This window comes from Calidris pugnax, unplaced genomic scaffold (genome assembly GCF_001431845.1).
Source record: "Calidris pugnax isolate Ruff unplaced genomic scaffold, ASM143184v1 scaffold72, whole genome shotgun sequence".
NCBI lineage: Eukaryota > Metazoa > Chordata > Aves > Charadriiformes > Scolopacidae > Calidris > Calidris pugnax.
The window spans coordinates 1763454-1779548 of NW_015090808.1; positions in this window are offsets into that span (position 1 = coordinate 1763454).

The following is a 16095-nucleotide window of genomic DNA, read 5'->3' on the forward strand; positions in this document are numbered from 1 at the left end:
AACAGATGGACTCTAATACACGTTCCTTGCCACACCAGAAGCCATACTCCAGGCAGTGGAAAGGCAGTGAGAAGACGCTGGGGCAGCTGAGTCTGTGTGGTGGGCTTTTCATGGAGCGGTGGGTCTGCCCTGGTGCACGTGGCAGAAGTGCTGGTCTGGGCCCACATGCTGGGAGGGGAAGGGAGCAGCGAGGGCGGCACAGGGGTGGCTGGAGTGGGATGTCCCTCAGTGTGGGAGATGCTGGAGATGGCACCAACGTGGCTGCACGCCAAGGCCAGGGTGACTTCCTCACCATCTTCCCTGTTGAGTGCAGCCATAATCTAATATAACATGCCCGCTTAAATACTGGCCTGGGTGCCCGTGGAGGAAGGAAGGAAGGGAACAAACCTCGCTGCACTTGTGTTCCGAGACTGGTAATTAACATAGCACAATGCTGTTACAGGTCCCAATAAAAATAAAAAGTCTTTGCAGTTATAATGAGATATTCATGCATGGCAGCACCAGAGTATAAACTAAACTTTTATTGTATGCGTTAGCTATGGTAAATGAAGCGAAACAGGGCTAAATTCATTACGTCCCATCTCAGCTGCATCTCACAAATAACGGGCCTTAAACATTTTCATCAGAAAGTCCATTTCCTCGTGTTGCCAGCAGCAGTTAACCAGTGCGGAATGTTCTCTCTGCAGAGATGGTTGAACCTGAGGGTGATATAGGACAGCGGTAAACATTTGTTAAGTAATTAATATAACCTGTTTACAAGGAGTACCCGGCAGCCACGAGCAGTAAATGGCGTCTCACACCTTTTGTCTCTGCCGGAGGGAGGGAGCTCTGCAGTGGGGATGCGGCTGTGGGGCAGCACCGGTGAGGAGGTGGTGGGGATGTGGATGGGGAACCGAGGGGCACGGGGCAAAGGACTGGCATGTTTTGGTACCCCTGCTTCCCCATGTGAGAATGGCTTGGTGGCTCTGTGACCAAGGCCCCCGTCTGGGGCAGAACTGGGAGCCATGGGAAGTCATAGCGGGTATGGAGGAAGGAGGGATGGTCCCTGATGCCGTTGTCCCCTTGGTCCCACGGGATGGTTAGTAGGAAGCAGGGGGCTGAAGGCCACCCGCTCGTTTCAGAGAGAACTGGCAAGGAAGGGTGACAGCCTTGGGCTGCGTCTCTGAGCTTTGCCTGGTGTCCTTCCTCAAGGACATTCAGTTCATGGTGGTGTGCGTCATCTGGGCTTTTTGGTTGGTTTCTTGGGGTTCACATGCGGTTGGTGTTTAAGGGAGGAGGCTGCCCAGGGCAGTGGGGGAGTCAGCATCCCTGGAGGGATTTAAAAGCCGGGCAGACGTGGTGCTGAGGGACATAGGTTAGTGATGGGTTTTGTCAGTGTTGGGTTGATAGTTGGACTAGATGACCTGAAAGGTCCCTTCCAACCCAGGCAATTCTGTGATTCTATGGGAATCTTAGAATCTGACTTCACAGCATGAAGCCTGGCATCTTCTGCACCTTTTTCCTGCTGAAGTATCTTGCAAATTGAAGAGCACTAACTAAAAGCTTGTCTAGTTTGGCGCTGGTTTCATTAGATAAAGCTAGATGTTTGCTGCTGATAATACTTCCACAAATTCAGAATTAATCATAGCATAATAGAATCTGGTAGCTTTGGTTGTTAATTCTCTATTGAGTCTGCATCCCCATGTTTATTCTCATTTGTTCTGATAAGGTCCATTGTCTCTAATATTGCTTCGTAAAGGGTAAGAAATAAATCAACGGTATTTAGCTTTCCTAACCATCTGGTCTGGCTTACATCCCAAAATCAATTTTTAAGTTGGGCACAGTTTGTGTATTTTTGCCTCGTAACAAAGAACGTCTCTGGGGAGAGAAGGGAAGGAAGAGTCGCTACTAATCTCACCCCAGGGATTAATCATTTTGTAGATACTGCACTTGAAACTCCACAGGTTTTTGTGGTTGTCATAGCTTCGGTTGTTGGGCTGAGCTCTTGCAAAGTGCCAAAAGGAACTTCTTTCTGTATTAATGGGATTAACACTTTGAACAGCAATGCATTACCTCAAAGTATAAAAGCACTTGTTTTGGACATGGAGTTTATTTGCTTTGGTAGCATTTGATCTCAATGATGTTAATCTTCAACATGTGTATACATTATAATGCACTTCTCGGGTCATTATAAAACCATCCTGTGGAGTTAAGCCGATTGTTTTTAAGAGGTGTTGTTAATGTCATGAAATTTAATGCATTTGGGAGCTACTGTATTGCCACAGATGGGAAATATATCTTGCAAACTATAAATTTTTAAAAATTATTTAGCAGCTCCATTGCTTTGTGGGGCCATGTGGCACCGAGCACAGGATAATTCCACAGCTTTCATTAAAACACACAATCATAAAACATTTAAAGTTCACAGGCGATGTTTTCTGGAACTATTATAATAATTAGAGAAGGAAAATGGGTTTAATAAAAGTTGTAAACAATTATCATCAGCCAGACCTCATCCCTTTCTGCAAACCCCATCTGCATTGCACATCTGGGCACGGGGCCCGGGGAGTGACCGAATTCCATCTCAGCCCCCCCGGCCCAGGAGGGGAGCATGCTTCAGAGTCACTCCAGGACACAGCAATGACAGAGAAACTTGAGGAGGACAAGTCTGTAAAATAAGCAAAAGAACTAATAAATACCCTTCCAATCAGCCTGGAGCGTCCTGGCCTCCTGGCAGCCCATGGTGGGCGCTCGGGGCTTGTTCTCACAGGGCTGTGCGGAGTCTCTGCTTTGCCAGGCTGACACAAAAGGATTTCGACATCAGCAAAGTCTTGGGGCCAAGGTTTGTGACAGCAGATGGGATGGGGAGCAGAGGGGCCTCGTGTCCTGGTGCCAGGAGGAGCCCTACCTCTGATGGGAGTGAAGCTTCGCTGGAGTGAGCAGAGGCCACATCTGACGGGGGTTCAGAGGGGTCGGTGTGCTGGTCCCCCCTCCACCTCGGGCTCGGAGAGCACAGGCACGGCTCTGGAAGGAGAGGGAGCAGCCAAGTGATCCAGCTGGATGCCTGCTGCTGCCTCGCCCTTCTCCAGAACTTGGAGCACCAGTTTCTCCAGCCAAGCTTCTGCTATCAGCCTGTCCCACCTACCTCTGGAGCCTGGCAGATAGAGCTTCTTGATGCATTTCAGCTGTCTAGATGAAGCATGTGAGGTTAAAATTGCAAACTTTTACTTAAAAGTAAAAATGGCTGGACTCTAACCTACTTAATCATGCCCAGTGGTGAAATCCTTGGGTGCAGCTCATCCTTGCAGGGGTGGAGAGCCGCTGTGTTAATGAAGCAGCCGCGAGCTCTGACGGCTGGGAAATTCAGTCGGGCTGGGTTGATCATGAGCATCTTCGGGGTGACAAGAAGTTACAATTCCAAATTGCACCCAGTGGAGGAATATTCTGAAAAGGAGGTTCACGTGATTTGGGTTTGATGCTTCACACACAGCAGCCATGATCTGCTGAGATGCCGAGTGCTTTGCACTGATACAGAGAAATGTGGGGTGTTCGAGTCCCCTTCTCTGGAGACCTTCCAGACCCGCCTGGATGTATCCTGAGTGATGTGCTCTGGGCAACCCTGCTTTGGCAGGGGAGTTGGACTGGGTGATCTCCAGAGGTCCCTCCCAACTCTGACAATTTCGTGGTTCCATGAGCCCCATTCCCTGTCGTACCCTCTGCAGTTCTTTGTTATGCCCCGGGGATTTGCAGAGCCTTTCTTCAAGGTGATGGAGGTGCTTGTCTTTTTACTTAGGAAAGAAGAAATTTAAGATAATGTGGAGGGGAAAGAGGTTCCAGGGATCTAGCAAAGAAGTTGTTTTCTCCAACTGAATTATGTGTGCTGCTAGGTATTCAATTCAGGCTTTTCTTGGATCAGAAGATCATTTATGTCATTTGATATTTCGTGTGAGTGTCAGTCGCGCAGCTGTGATTTGTGTATTCACACAGGAAGGCAAACAGGAGCAGGGGAAGCAACCCCTTTTTTGCTTTGATTTGAGGGTTCTTCAGCTGGGTCTGGCAGCCCAACTCTGAATTTGAAAGTCCAGGGCCATTTCGTCTGCTCCTGCACGTTCTCCTGGCCGCAGAGCTCAGGCTGGACACCGGGTCCCTGTGAAGGGTGAGCATCCCGCCGGGAGCCGATGCCCGTGGCTGGGGCCGGTCCCTGGTGTGGCCGAGCACGGCCCCGCTCTCCAGCATCGCGTTGGGCCGGGCTGTTGGCTACTGACCTAAATTGAGAGTGAGCAAAGAGAGCAAGCAGCTGCCCCACCACTGTTGCTCTGTTTTCAGCATGGATCGAGCCTCCCTAATCCCCTCGGATTTTGTATCTACCAAAACAGCTTGGGCCCATCAGTAAATTGCAGTGGCATATGGTCCAGGTTTATGAGTAATCTGGCACACGCTTAAGGCAAGGAGGACGTCATCCTTCAGCAAATACAGAAAATATTGTGGGGCTTTTTTTTTATGACTGTATTTAATATAGTTGATGAGAAAGCTGTGAGAAATGTTTACCTTTTAAGCCAGTCCTATTTAAATTTCAGATGCTGGTTGAAGCAGCTACGTAACAGGAAACAAATATAAATAAAAGGAGTCCCGTTGTCCTGCAAACATTTTGTTACTTAATACTGACCCCATGAGTGCTTTTGGGGCCAGAGGAGAAGGCAGTCAAGTGGTGCCACCAGTCACCCCCAACACAACATCAGGGTGAGGAAGGTTCCCAGCATCACATAGCCAGTTTTAGAAGTCCTCATCACGGCCGTACAGGAGAAGTAGTTCCTCTAGATGTGGCGTGTGCCAGAGGGCACAGCCTCACCCCTAGAAGATGGAGCAGTTTGGGCTGTTTTGGGAGGAAAAGGCCTGATCTGGGGCAGCTTGGTGGGCCTGACCATGTTGGGTGATGGCAGCAGAATGTCCCTGCTTGGTTTGCAGCTCGTCTGCAAGAGCTGAAAGACACCACCCAGGGTGAATTTATCCACTGTTGGCTTTGTCTGGGCAACTCATCAGGAAGATTTCCAGGTCCTGGTCAAGTAAACCTCTTTGCCATGGTGTGTCCTGCAGGAAGATGAGCGCTGCAAGCAGTTTCAGCTGCTGTCAGCAGCACCACAGCAGTGCTGGAAGGCGCCGGCAGGGCTGGGGGCAGTCCAGCATATCTGTCCCGTCTTGGCCCTGCATCAGAACTGGGGATTGCTGGGGGTCTGTGGGGGATGTGAGAGATGGAGGTGGCTTTGTTGGGTAAAAAGCTGCAGGAACATTGAGAGGGCTTTTCCTTGGCACTTAATATATCTCTCTGGGTCTTACCAGGGACATGGCTTTTCCCTTCTGCTGGGACGTGGAGCCTCTCCTCCCCTTGCAGTTGCTGTGGGCAGAGGCCTTGAACTTCCTCTCGCTCTTCCCAAGGTCTGTCTTTCCCCAAGATGTTTGAGAGCCCAGCTACAGGAGACCTCACTCTTGCCAGCTCTTCCTTGATTCTGTGTTACCAGCACCATGTAATGCTTTGGCAACATAAAATGTTCTCTTTGGTTGCATTAGACATGGCCTGTAGCTGTGACATCAAAGGAGCAAGTCCTCTCTGAGGCGAGGGTTCGCGTGTCCTTCCCTGTGAGCTGGTTGGCAGCGCGGGGAGCGGAGCAGAGCCCGTGGTGGCTCCCAGAGACCCCTCTCCTGCGCTGGGCACGGGTCGGACTCGCCTCTGCCCGTGGGGTAAGGGGCTGCTCCCGAGCAGAATCCCCCAGCACCTGTCTCCTTCAGCGTGTTTGCGGCTGCTTCTCATCACAAAGGGTGGTTACAGAGATGGTCAGTGTTTAATCGTGAAGAGCAGGGGCTGTGCAGGGCGCAGTGACAGGAAGGAACGGCTCCTCTGCCGCTGCCGACCTGCCCCTGGCAGCCCCAGAGCTGTGGGGAAACTTCCACCTCCCGAGCGAAACCCCAGAAGGGGATGAGCCTTTTCGCAGGGATTTGAAGTGCTGAGTTTGCACCAAAGAGCTTACAGTTTTTATAAAACAGAGAAATTAGATCCCAAAGGCTAAAATTGTTATTGTCTGGTCAGACCACGCTGTGCTTACATTCTCAGATGCTGACTTTTACTCTCCTGTTACACGTAATAGCAGAACTTCACCTATTTCTCCTGCTGCTCTAGCAGAAAAAGTTTTTTTTCATGTAAAGAAAACAAAATGGCTTGAGAAAACAGGTTTTATACCATTCTTATGCATCAGAAGAAGCAGAATTGGTGTGTTTCTCCTCATAGAGAGAGCCCTTAACCTCAGCACTGCTAAAGTTTTGAAAGCAAAGTTCAGCAACCAAAGAAATGAGTACAAATCTTCCAGTTGATTTACGTGGGCTGGATTGAGCACAAACATTGTGTCAGATAGTACCGCCCTGTAAAATTTTAAAAAGGGCACTTTTGGTGGTTATCAGAGGGCCTGTTCAGAGGAAATGATTTGAAGTAGCAAAGCCAGTCCAGCAGCTGGTTTGATTTAGTTACAGAAATGTTAGTGGCTGGTTTCAGAGAAGTCCTGCAGCCCATATGTTTGTAGCTTTAGAGAGAATTACCATAAAGCTTGGTTCAGAGGAACGTGGGGAGCTGGTTGTGGTCCGTTGGTACACAGGATGCAGAATGCTCTGGCACATACAGGCCTCCCCTAGAAGGGCTGGGGCCGGGGGCCTTGTCCCTGTATCTCCTGGGGTTTCCTGCAGGACACGGGGACCTGGTCTGAGCACGGGGCGTCGGGGCAGGAGCAGAGGTAACGCGAGGAGGTCCTGAACTGAGGGTTCCTCTGGGCATCTCAGACACCAGCGAGGCAGCCACAGGCAGTCCCTCGGCACCGTGGCCGGGCAGCCACAGCGTTTCAGTGCCGGGGTTGTTGCCTGCACAGTAGTGTTGTACATGGTGGTGTGGGGACAGTCAGCCCTGGCGCAGGCTGGGGAGCAGGGTGCAGCCTGTTCCTGTGCCCTGCTGCCTGACTCCCTGGGAAACACTGGGGAGAAGCCAAAACAAAGCACTCGATTTTCTGACCTATTTTTTCACAGGAAAAATAGTTACAGAGCTTGGCTGGGATTTATGATGTGCTGTGACCACTTTGTCCTCCTTAAAAACTGACTGTGGCAATCAGAAGTGTTTCCCAGGGAGCGGAATGACCCCCAGCTGCCGCTGGTCCCCGTGCTCACTTTCTCTCCGCACTGCGAGGGGATACACTGAATAGTTTACACAAGTCCCAAGGAATTCGTTCTACAGAATTTGTGTTTTCTTAACCACGGAGAGAAAACATGTTGATAAATCTATTTAAATAATACCAAGTGCATTGCCAGCGGGGCTGGCGGGGCTCTGTGTGCGGAGGAAAGGACGTGGGAGACATTGGCATTGCAGAAGGGGAGGAGAGTTTGGGGGTCAGTGGGGGGACCCGGGTGCTCAGCACCCCCCCGAGCAATCCCTGCCCCGGCTGCTCCGTGGGTGGTGAGGAAATTCCGGTCCCTCCTAGGAAAGCTCCGTGCTGCCAGCCCCTTGCTTTCCAGCCTGGTAACAGGGCCTCCAACAGCTTATAAATAGCTTAAACCTTGAGATTTTAAAACTTTAAACAGTGCCTTTGGGATTGTGTTTGTTCAAATCTTAGCTTTCTTGGTGGCTCAGGTTTTTTGCTCTTTGCTGCAATGTTTGAAGTAATACACTGTGCACTTAAAAAGAAGCTTTGCTTTTTAAGTAGAAACTGATTTTTTTAAGACTGGGGATTGTAATTTTTATTTTTTTTGTTTGGCATAGTCCAATTCTGCACTCTGGAAATTAAAGAAAATATCTCATATTAAAGGGTGGGATCAAAAGCATGTGATCTCAGCAGCGGGATATAAAAAAATCCCGTCTCTGGGTCAGTGCATCCCCGAGCTGCTGACTGTGGCCTGAGAGAGGATGCAGGGAAAATGCAGGCACTGGCACTGTTGTCACCACTTGTATTTGTGTGCCCTGTGTCCCTGTGAGAGGAGGCTGGGCTACACACATGTTTGGTTTGAACCATTAATGCTGTGGCGGTATTTTTGGGGGGTCTTAATTATAACCAGTCCGTGTAACGGGGAGGATGAGAGGTGATGGAACGGTCCCTGAGCTTGTTCTCCTCCTGGCAGAGCACTTATCGTCTCTGTCCACCTTCTCTGACTCTGTAGATGGCACTGTCTTGTTCCATGGCGTTTGGAGGAAGCGGAGTAGCCACGTCTTGCTGTAGCTGGGCTGTCTGGTTAGAAGGCAATGGGCATCTCTGTGTCAGGCATCAGCAGTGATGGGTGGTAGATACCTGCGAGAGGGCTGTTGGGGACACCTTTGCAGGAGGTCTGATGGCATGGGGAAGATGCTCTGAGATGTAGTAGCTGCTGTGTGGCTTGTAAGGGGAGGACTAGTTTCCTGGGTTCGTCAGCTGTGCTGGCAAAGGGAACAGATGGGTGCGTGCCTTTCTGTGCCACCCTACTAGTTCATTAATGGCATTTTCCAGCTGAACATGAGACCCACTTCTGATTCTGGTGTTTCGTGGCAAATGCCTGAAGAGCCAGCCTTGGAGCAGGGGTGAGGGTCCCCATGGACACACTCTCCGCTGAGGGACTGATGGTCCCTTCGCGTTCTTCCGCTTCTGAAGCAAATTGGTGAAGCAAGGAGCTCCAGTTCTCTGTAGTCCCTAGAAAGCCAGGGGCATCTGCTCACAAGTCTTATTTTAAGTGTGTGTTGACAGTGTCTTCACATGCTCTGTTGCTTTGCTGTGATTCCGTGTTTCCTGGGATTGATCGGGGACACAGCCCCGTCTCCCCCTCCCGGGTCTCCTCGGGCCAAGGCCCTTCCTGGGGGCTTTTCTGTGATGAAGCCGTTGTCTCTCTTGAGGTCTGGAAACCAGTGATCACGAGTGGTCAACATTCGAGTTGCCACGCAGTGGTGTGTGAGATACTGTGGTCAGTCCTCCCTCTTTATTCCTGAGGAAATGGTGGTATCTCAATTATTCCCTTGGGCATTTATTGGAGGAGATGGAGGTTAAAAGAGTCCAGAGCTGTTGACAGTGTCATCCACAGTTTTAGGGAAAATCGTCCAGTTGGCTCAGTGAAGCCAACTCATGATAATGAGAAATTAGATGATAGAGAAGTGGATATGGAGAAGAAAGGCGGGGAACAGTATTATTTGCAGTTGTCTCTGTTGTGCACATCCACAGAGCGAGCAGAAGTGCTCCCGTGAGGTGAGGTTCATCCCGCTGCACCCGCTGTGTCCCCTCTGGCCGGGTCTGCCTGGGGAGCTGTGTTGTGGTGGGGATGTAGCTCCTCAGCATGCTGGAGCTGGTACCCAGGTCTCCATGTCCCCAGTGAACAGATACCAAAGTGGTGGAGTCTTGGCATGGGGGAACTGTGGAGCAAGGGGAGCAGCAGCAGTTGCAGTTCTGCGAGGACAACCTCCATAGGGCAGCAAGTCTCGGGGGGCACTGGTAACATGGGGTCTCTCTGCTCAGCCCCACAACAGGGCGTCCCTCTGGTCTCACCTTCTCTTCTGACCCCTCGGGGTGCAGTGACCACTCCTGCCGTAGCGATGGGAGCTCGTCCTTGGGTTTGGGCTTAGCATGTGGCGGGTCACACCCTGCAGAAGAAATGGTGCTCTCCTGCCCTAAGGGGATTAAGGGCGTAGGAGGGTTTTGCTGATGTGCAAAGACAGAATGGGAAGCGAGTGGGAAGCCCGTGACTTGAGAGACATCTCTGCCCCGGTACTGAGCTGCCAAAGGCAGGGGAGGAGGCAGCTGAGCACAGAGACAAAGCCCCTCTCACCCAGGTTCATAGGAAACGGGCTGGAGGCAGGGACGTTTAGGAATGCAGCCCTGAACGAAACAGAAGGAAAACAGAATTCAGCAGCAAAGGAACTGGAGATGGGCTATCATCATTCAAAATACATGAGCACATGCACATGTTCATTTAGAAATTAGAAAAATCAGGAGGCCTGTTTAATAGGGAGGCTGTGTATATATGGGGTGTATTTGTCTCTAGTGACAGCTTAGGTGCCTGCAGATCACTGTGAGACCCCAGAATTCAGTGTTTCATTATTTTCCTTATACGTTGTTGTTTTCATTCTCTGGAGAATGTAAACAGGACAAGGCAGTGTTTGGTGACACCGCGGCACTGGCCATGGCCAGCTCTCCTGTCAGCCACGGCTTGCACAATCCCAGCCACCCGCAGCTGGGCCTGCTCTCCCTCCCCTCTGTCTGCCGCCACTTTCTCCTGCGTCTTTCGTCCCGGGACCAGGGGTTCTGCCCGGGCCCAGAGCGTGCCCCAGTCCCAGGGCAGTGGCACCGCTCCGCAGCCAGGGACAGCGCCGGAGGCTCCTCTCCTCCCCGGGATCAGCCCTGGGGCAGCGGGGGTGTGAGTCACTTGTGACACCCCCAGCCTGAGGGACATCAGGGCTGGATGGCCCTGTGCTGCCTCGGGGGGCTGTGTCCCCCACAGACACACCTCGGGCAAGCCCCTGCACCAAATTTTAGCCGGTCCCTGTGCCACGGGGTCGTTTCTGCTCCTGAAAACTACGGAGCTCGTGGGGAGGAATTGTCAAGCTCTCTTGGCACCGGATCGGCTGTGGGCTGATGTCAGTGATAAAGTCCCGTTTATTTCCAAGCTGCAGCGTTAAGCTTTGGTGAAAAGCTTCTGAGAATCCTGTCTGAAGCAGCTTTTCACCAACACCCACTAACAGATTGTTGGGGTGGAGAAGGGAAGGGGCTGTCCCTGCGGCTCCCCGGAGCCCCCCGGCTCGCTCTGGGAGCACCTGTAGGGAGTGGGGCAGCGGGAAGGGGAAGGTGCAGCCTGTGGGCTCTGTCCTGGCCTCACTCCTCCTGTCCACCTGGCCTCGGCCGTGGGGGAGTCAGGGGGGAGCCCAGGGGGAAGAGAGGGTGGGAGATGGTGCTGCGGCCCCGCCGTGCATCCCCCAGCCTCGTGCGGTGCCACGGGAAACCCGGCACCAGGCGAAAATCAAAAAGCTTTTCATGAGAAAAGGCAGCAGAAGAGCACTCCCTGAGGCGCAGGCAGAGGCGGGTTTCCCAGCCTGGAGTCAGCTCAGGAACCTGCTCCCGCTCTCTTTCTGTAGAGCTCGGTTTGGATTGGGAACATCCCCCGTGCACTGGTTTAAAATGGGATGTTTTCTCCCTTCCCTTGGAACACCGTGTGGCATAGGAAGGTGAAATGGGGAGTGAACATGCCCCTCGTGCTGAGCAGGTGACGTGCCCATGGTGTGGTGGTGCGGCAGGGTATGGTGGCAGCGTGCCCCGTGTGGGCTGGGAGCCCTGCAGCCGCTTGCAGCCCTGGCACCCGTGGCCTGGAGAGCCTCTCCTCCCTGGCAGCCATAGCTCACCGCTGGGGATTTGGCTGAAGCGTGTCAATAGCTCCCCGAAATGCAGCCGTGGTGGGAAGAGCCCCCTCGTTTCTCTGCGGTGCCCGGAGTTAACACGGGAAGGCGTTTACATGCCATTAACACGGGAACAGTGGCGTTTCTGCATGTGTGGACTTCTGAGTGGCTCTGGCCCAAAGATACTTTTTATAGGTATCAATGCATGAAAAAAACCCCTCTTTTGTCAGACTGGCGTGTCTCAGCCTGTGCCTGTTGCCCTTGATGTTCTATTTTTATTTCACAACTTGATGACTGGGAGTTTGTATTTGCGGCTGTGCAGATGCGCAGGGTCCCGCTGCAGGACACGCTCGCTGGAGCCCTGGACACTGAAGGAGTTAAACTGCTTTCCAATTGGCCTCTTCATGCTAATAAAGTACCTTGGAGCCGGTCCAGCAGGCAGACACCTGGGTATTATTTGAGCATCTGACACCCCTAGAGAACCAGAGCCTTGATGAGCTTCATACACTAACAGAAATCTTGGAAAAGAAAGGAGGCTTTCCATAGAAAATGGATTTTCAGGGCCAGCTGAAGGACATGACGTTCAAGATCATTGCTTTAAAATAATTTCAGCTGCAGTTAATGTGAAGCAAAGAAGAAAAGAAAACCCAAGACAGTGAAAGGATAATTAATTCTGAGTTTGAACTGCAATTTGAGAGGGCTATATTGTGAAGTGACCCTTTACCAACTTCTATCTGAACCGGCTCTTCTCATAAAGCCCTTTTACAGATGAAATGTAGTGTTGTTTTACTTTTACACCATATGTTTGTTCTCCCCCAGCATTATGGCCTGACCTTGAACTCCAGCCCTGGCTAGAAGAGAGGGATGTCGCGGGGGTCCTGCCACGAGCCCCATGCACAGCCCGGCTGCAGCACAGCTCCCTGCGGAGCCCTCCTGTCCCCTGGGGTGGGTCCCCATCCCCGCTGCTCTCTTCAGCCTTTCTCCCCAGGTAACCACAGCCCACACCTTTGCCAAGGTGGGCTCTGCAGAACACCTGGCTGTTCAGCCGTCCCCTTGGGGACCCCCAGAGTCCCACTGTCCCCACTCTCCCAGGGCGCTCGCCCCATCGAGCTGCTTCTCCCCAAGGTCTCTTTCAGTGGACGTGGGTCAGGTGAGAACATGCTGTGGCTCCCACCTCCCCTGCCCGCCGTGCCGCCTCCCTTTCTGTACATCCTGCACTGAATGGCTCTAGAAGCTTAGAAATGCTTTTTATGAGGAGATGTTCAAGTGATTAAAGCCTGTACAGGATATGGTGTTTATTATTGGGCATTTCCACTGTAATTTGAAAAATATATTTTTCTGGCCTACTTCCTCAGCTTACAGAGAAACCAAATAAAAAGCCTCAGGGCCAGAGCTTTAATGAGATTCACATTTTGGACATCATATTAGTACAATAATGCATTTCACACTGTTGTTTCCTAATTTGCTTAATCAAATAAAAGGAGATCAAGCATTACATAGCCCAGCCTCCCCATTCCAACAAGGTAACACTGAACCCATCAGTTTTGCAGTTCAATTAATTTTCCCTACGCAGGTTGGCTAAAGCACGTAATTTAATCAGGATTTTGCAGTTCTGTCAATAGACATGATATATTCTGGGTGTTGACAACACCCTGAGCAGCTGCCCCGAGAACGGGGGATGGCTGAGCGCGTGGATGATGGGGAGGGGGGTTTGGAAGGAGCGAAGGCATCTCATGCTGCTGCACGAACTGCTGCCACCCCGGCCCCTCGGTTCCCTGCGCTGCCCGGTAAGCAGCAGGCTCTGCTCGGGCAGGTCTCCCTGTGCCCTGGGGAGATGCTCCAGGGGAGCAGGGGCTGTCGTGGTGCTCGGGCAGATGGGCAGGGCCGGGGTGGTCATTGGCTTCTGAGCTCTGGAGTAAATGCTAAAGCAAGCGATTCGGTCAAGGAGGAACCTCTCTATGGCTGATTCCAGCCATGTAAGTAAAATCCAGAAAGAGACAAGAAACCCCGTTTCTCTAAAGGTATCTTAGGAGACGTGCCGTGTTAGGGAAGTCCGTGGTGCATCCTCAGCCAGCTGTCAGCTGGGGCTGAACAAAGGGCTTTGCCAAATTTCAGTGAATCAAGGCTCAGTGAGTGCTTGGGGAACGTGAGAGGCAAAAATGAGTATCATCCAAGGTGGCCAAGGTTCTACAGCCCTTCTGAAGGGTCTGTAATGGGTCGGCTCCTTCTCCGGAGGCTGGTGACAACCGAGGGGACTGTCCTGCTGAGCATCCCAAGCAGCACGGAAGGGACCTGAACGCTTTTCTGGGTGCTGCTTGATCCACGACACGGGAAGAACAGTTCTGCATATAGAAATGGTGTGCTTAGGTCTGGCATCGGTCTCTTGACTGTAGAGCAAAACAAGAACGTCAAAATCAGCTGTAGAATTGTTGCCATTGCAGATACTTTTCTCCTACAGTGTAGTGGAGAATTTAGCAGAAGAATTTGAGACTACATTTTTTTAAAGGAAAACTAACTAATGGGTGGGGTTTAGGGCTTTGTTGTAATTCATTGTGTTTTAGGAACAGCGTTTCAGTGCTTGTGACATAATAGCAAGAGCAAAAAATCATAACAACGCATCCCCCCCATCCCCCCCCACCCCACCAAGTATGAGAAAAAGTTTTAGTTCTCTTTGCCAGGAGATTTGTCCCCAGGTTGTGCTCTGCTGTGGAGCACATCAGGCTGTTTCTGTGCAGATTGGATTGGTGCCTCACAAAGGTGTGTTTGTTCCCAATGCCGTTAACGAGAGGTGTGTGCAGTTCGTTTCAGTCGGCTCCAGGGAAGCCGGGGGGGAGCCCTTGGGTGGTGGGTGAGCTCCAGGGCACCAGGAGCTTCTCGGGGGATCTTGGGGGTTCCTGTATCAGAGACCCCATCCCTGAGGCAGTTGGGGCCACTCCTGCCAACCCTTGTGCTTTGCTGCTACTTGGGTGAAGGCTCAGCTTCAACACCTGGTCCAGGTACAGCCTCAGGAAACCAGCTGAGAGCGGTCCCGTGTGTTGCAGCTTGGGAGAATAAGCTCATTTGAAAAATAAGGCAGAACAAGCAAATGAAAAAATTAAGTGTGAATTAAATTATATGACTTCGGTGCAAACGTGTAGATCAGCCGTTCGCTTTTCCATAGGATGCAAAGCCATCCTTGTAACATGGTAAGAATTGTTCTAAGTTGACTGCCAAAAAATAAAAAATCACTGAGTATAGGCAGTTTCTTGTATTCAAAGTCCCTCGTTATATTAAAAAAATTATTGCAGCAGAAAATTTACAAGTGCATCACAGGACCCACTTGTACTGTTAAACAGATGGCACCTACACAAGACCCAAAAATATATAACAATTTTAATTGAGCCAATGCAAAACAGATTTGTGAAATAAAATAGTACATGCCAGGTCTAATAAGGCTCTTACTAGAAATTTTGACATGAAATAATTTTGTAACGGCACAAGAGGTATCTAGAAGATGCTCATTAGCAAATGTATCTTTTGCTTCGCTTGCCTGCTGTGATCCCTGAGGTTCCTGATCAGGACGTTTCTACCTGCTTTAACGTCTTGGTGCACTTTGCCTCCTCCCAACACTCGAGTTTGCCACTGCACTGGTACCAGTTTCAAACTGGGCTCCTCGGGCTGGGTCCTGCCCTCTGTGCTGCAGACAAAGTCAGAACCTCCCACCCCCACCATGCAGGTCGAGCTTCCAAAACTCTCCTTGGAGCCGCCTCTTGTGAGTGAGAACTTCCAGGAGCTCAGATCTAGAGACAAATGGTGATGGCACCTTTGCTACTTCCCAATGAGCTAGAAAAAAGGAAACTGTTCAGTCATGAGGCAGCAGTCAGTAACCACAGGATAAAATGTGTATTTTTCCCACCTGGAAAAAAAGCCTAATGGGTTCCTTCACCCTTCCCTGCAGCCGGAATCGTGGTGAATAAAAGAGCGGGTTCTCGCACAGCTGGGATGTTTTGTCTAAACTGAGAGAACACAGAATTCCCCGGTCCCTTTCCATGTGCAGGGAGGAAAAGCAGAAGGTAAAACCAACCCTACTTGTGGCTTTCACCTTTTTTTTTTTTTTTCCTTACGTGCGTCAACATGATTTGAATTGTAAGGACGTGCTTAAAAGTGAAAACAATGAGCAGTGCGGTCTGGTGTCACCACGGATTTTGAAGAGGCTGGGTAACCCTGTATTCAGAGCCCATGGAAATCTCGGGGAGGGGGTGTAAACAGGCCTTGCATGAGGAGCCATTTACTGAGACGGTTAAAAAAATAATGTCATCTTTTGCCTTTAAAGAAAACAACAAACCCCCACACGCAGCTGGGGTTGCGCGTTAGAGCATTTCGTGGTGAGGCCGTTAGGTGAACGCCAGGGAGCGGGAGGCAGAGTTGTGATGTCGCGGTGAGGACGGTCAGAAGCGGAGAGATGGGCACGGTGATTTCCTGCAGGAAAAACACCAGCAGGAATTCATCCTGGCCAGCCCGGGCTCTCCCAGCGCTGGTGACTCGGAATGAGCCTGCACGGTGGCACTGCAGAAAATTCCCTTCCCTTTCACCCCAGATCGGCCTGACCCGTCTCCTCTGGTTTAAGCCCAGCAGATTAATGTTTGATGAAAGCTGTAGTTCTTGTTAAATTAAAAAACAACTGAAAGGGAACACTGAAAAATTCATTTTAATTTTTATTTCATGTTAACTCCAGTCAATTAATTTCTGCAGTTATCAAAATATAT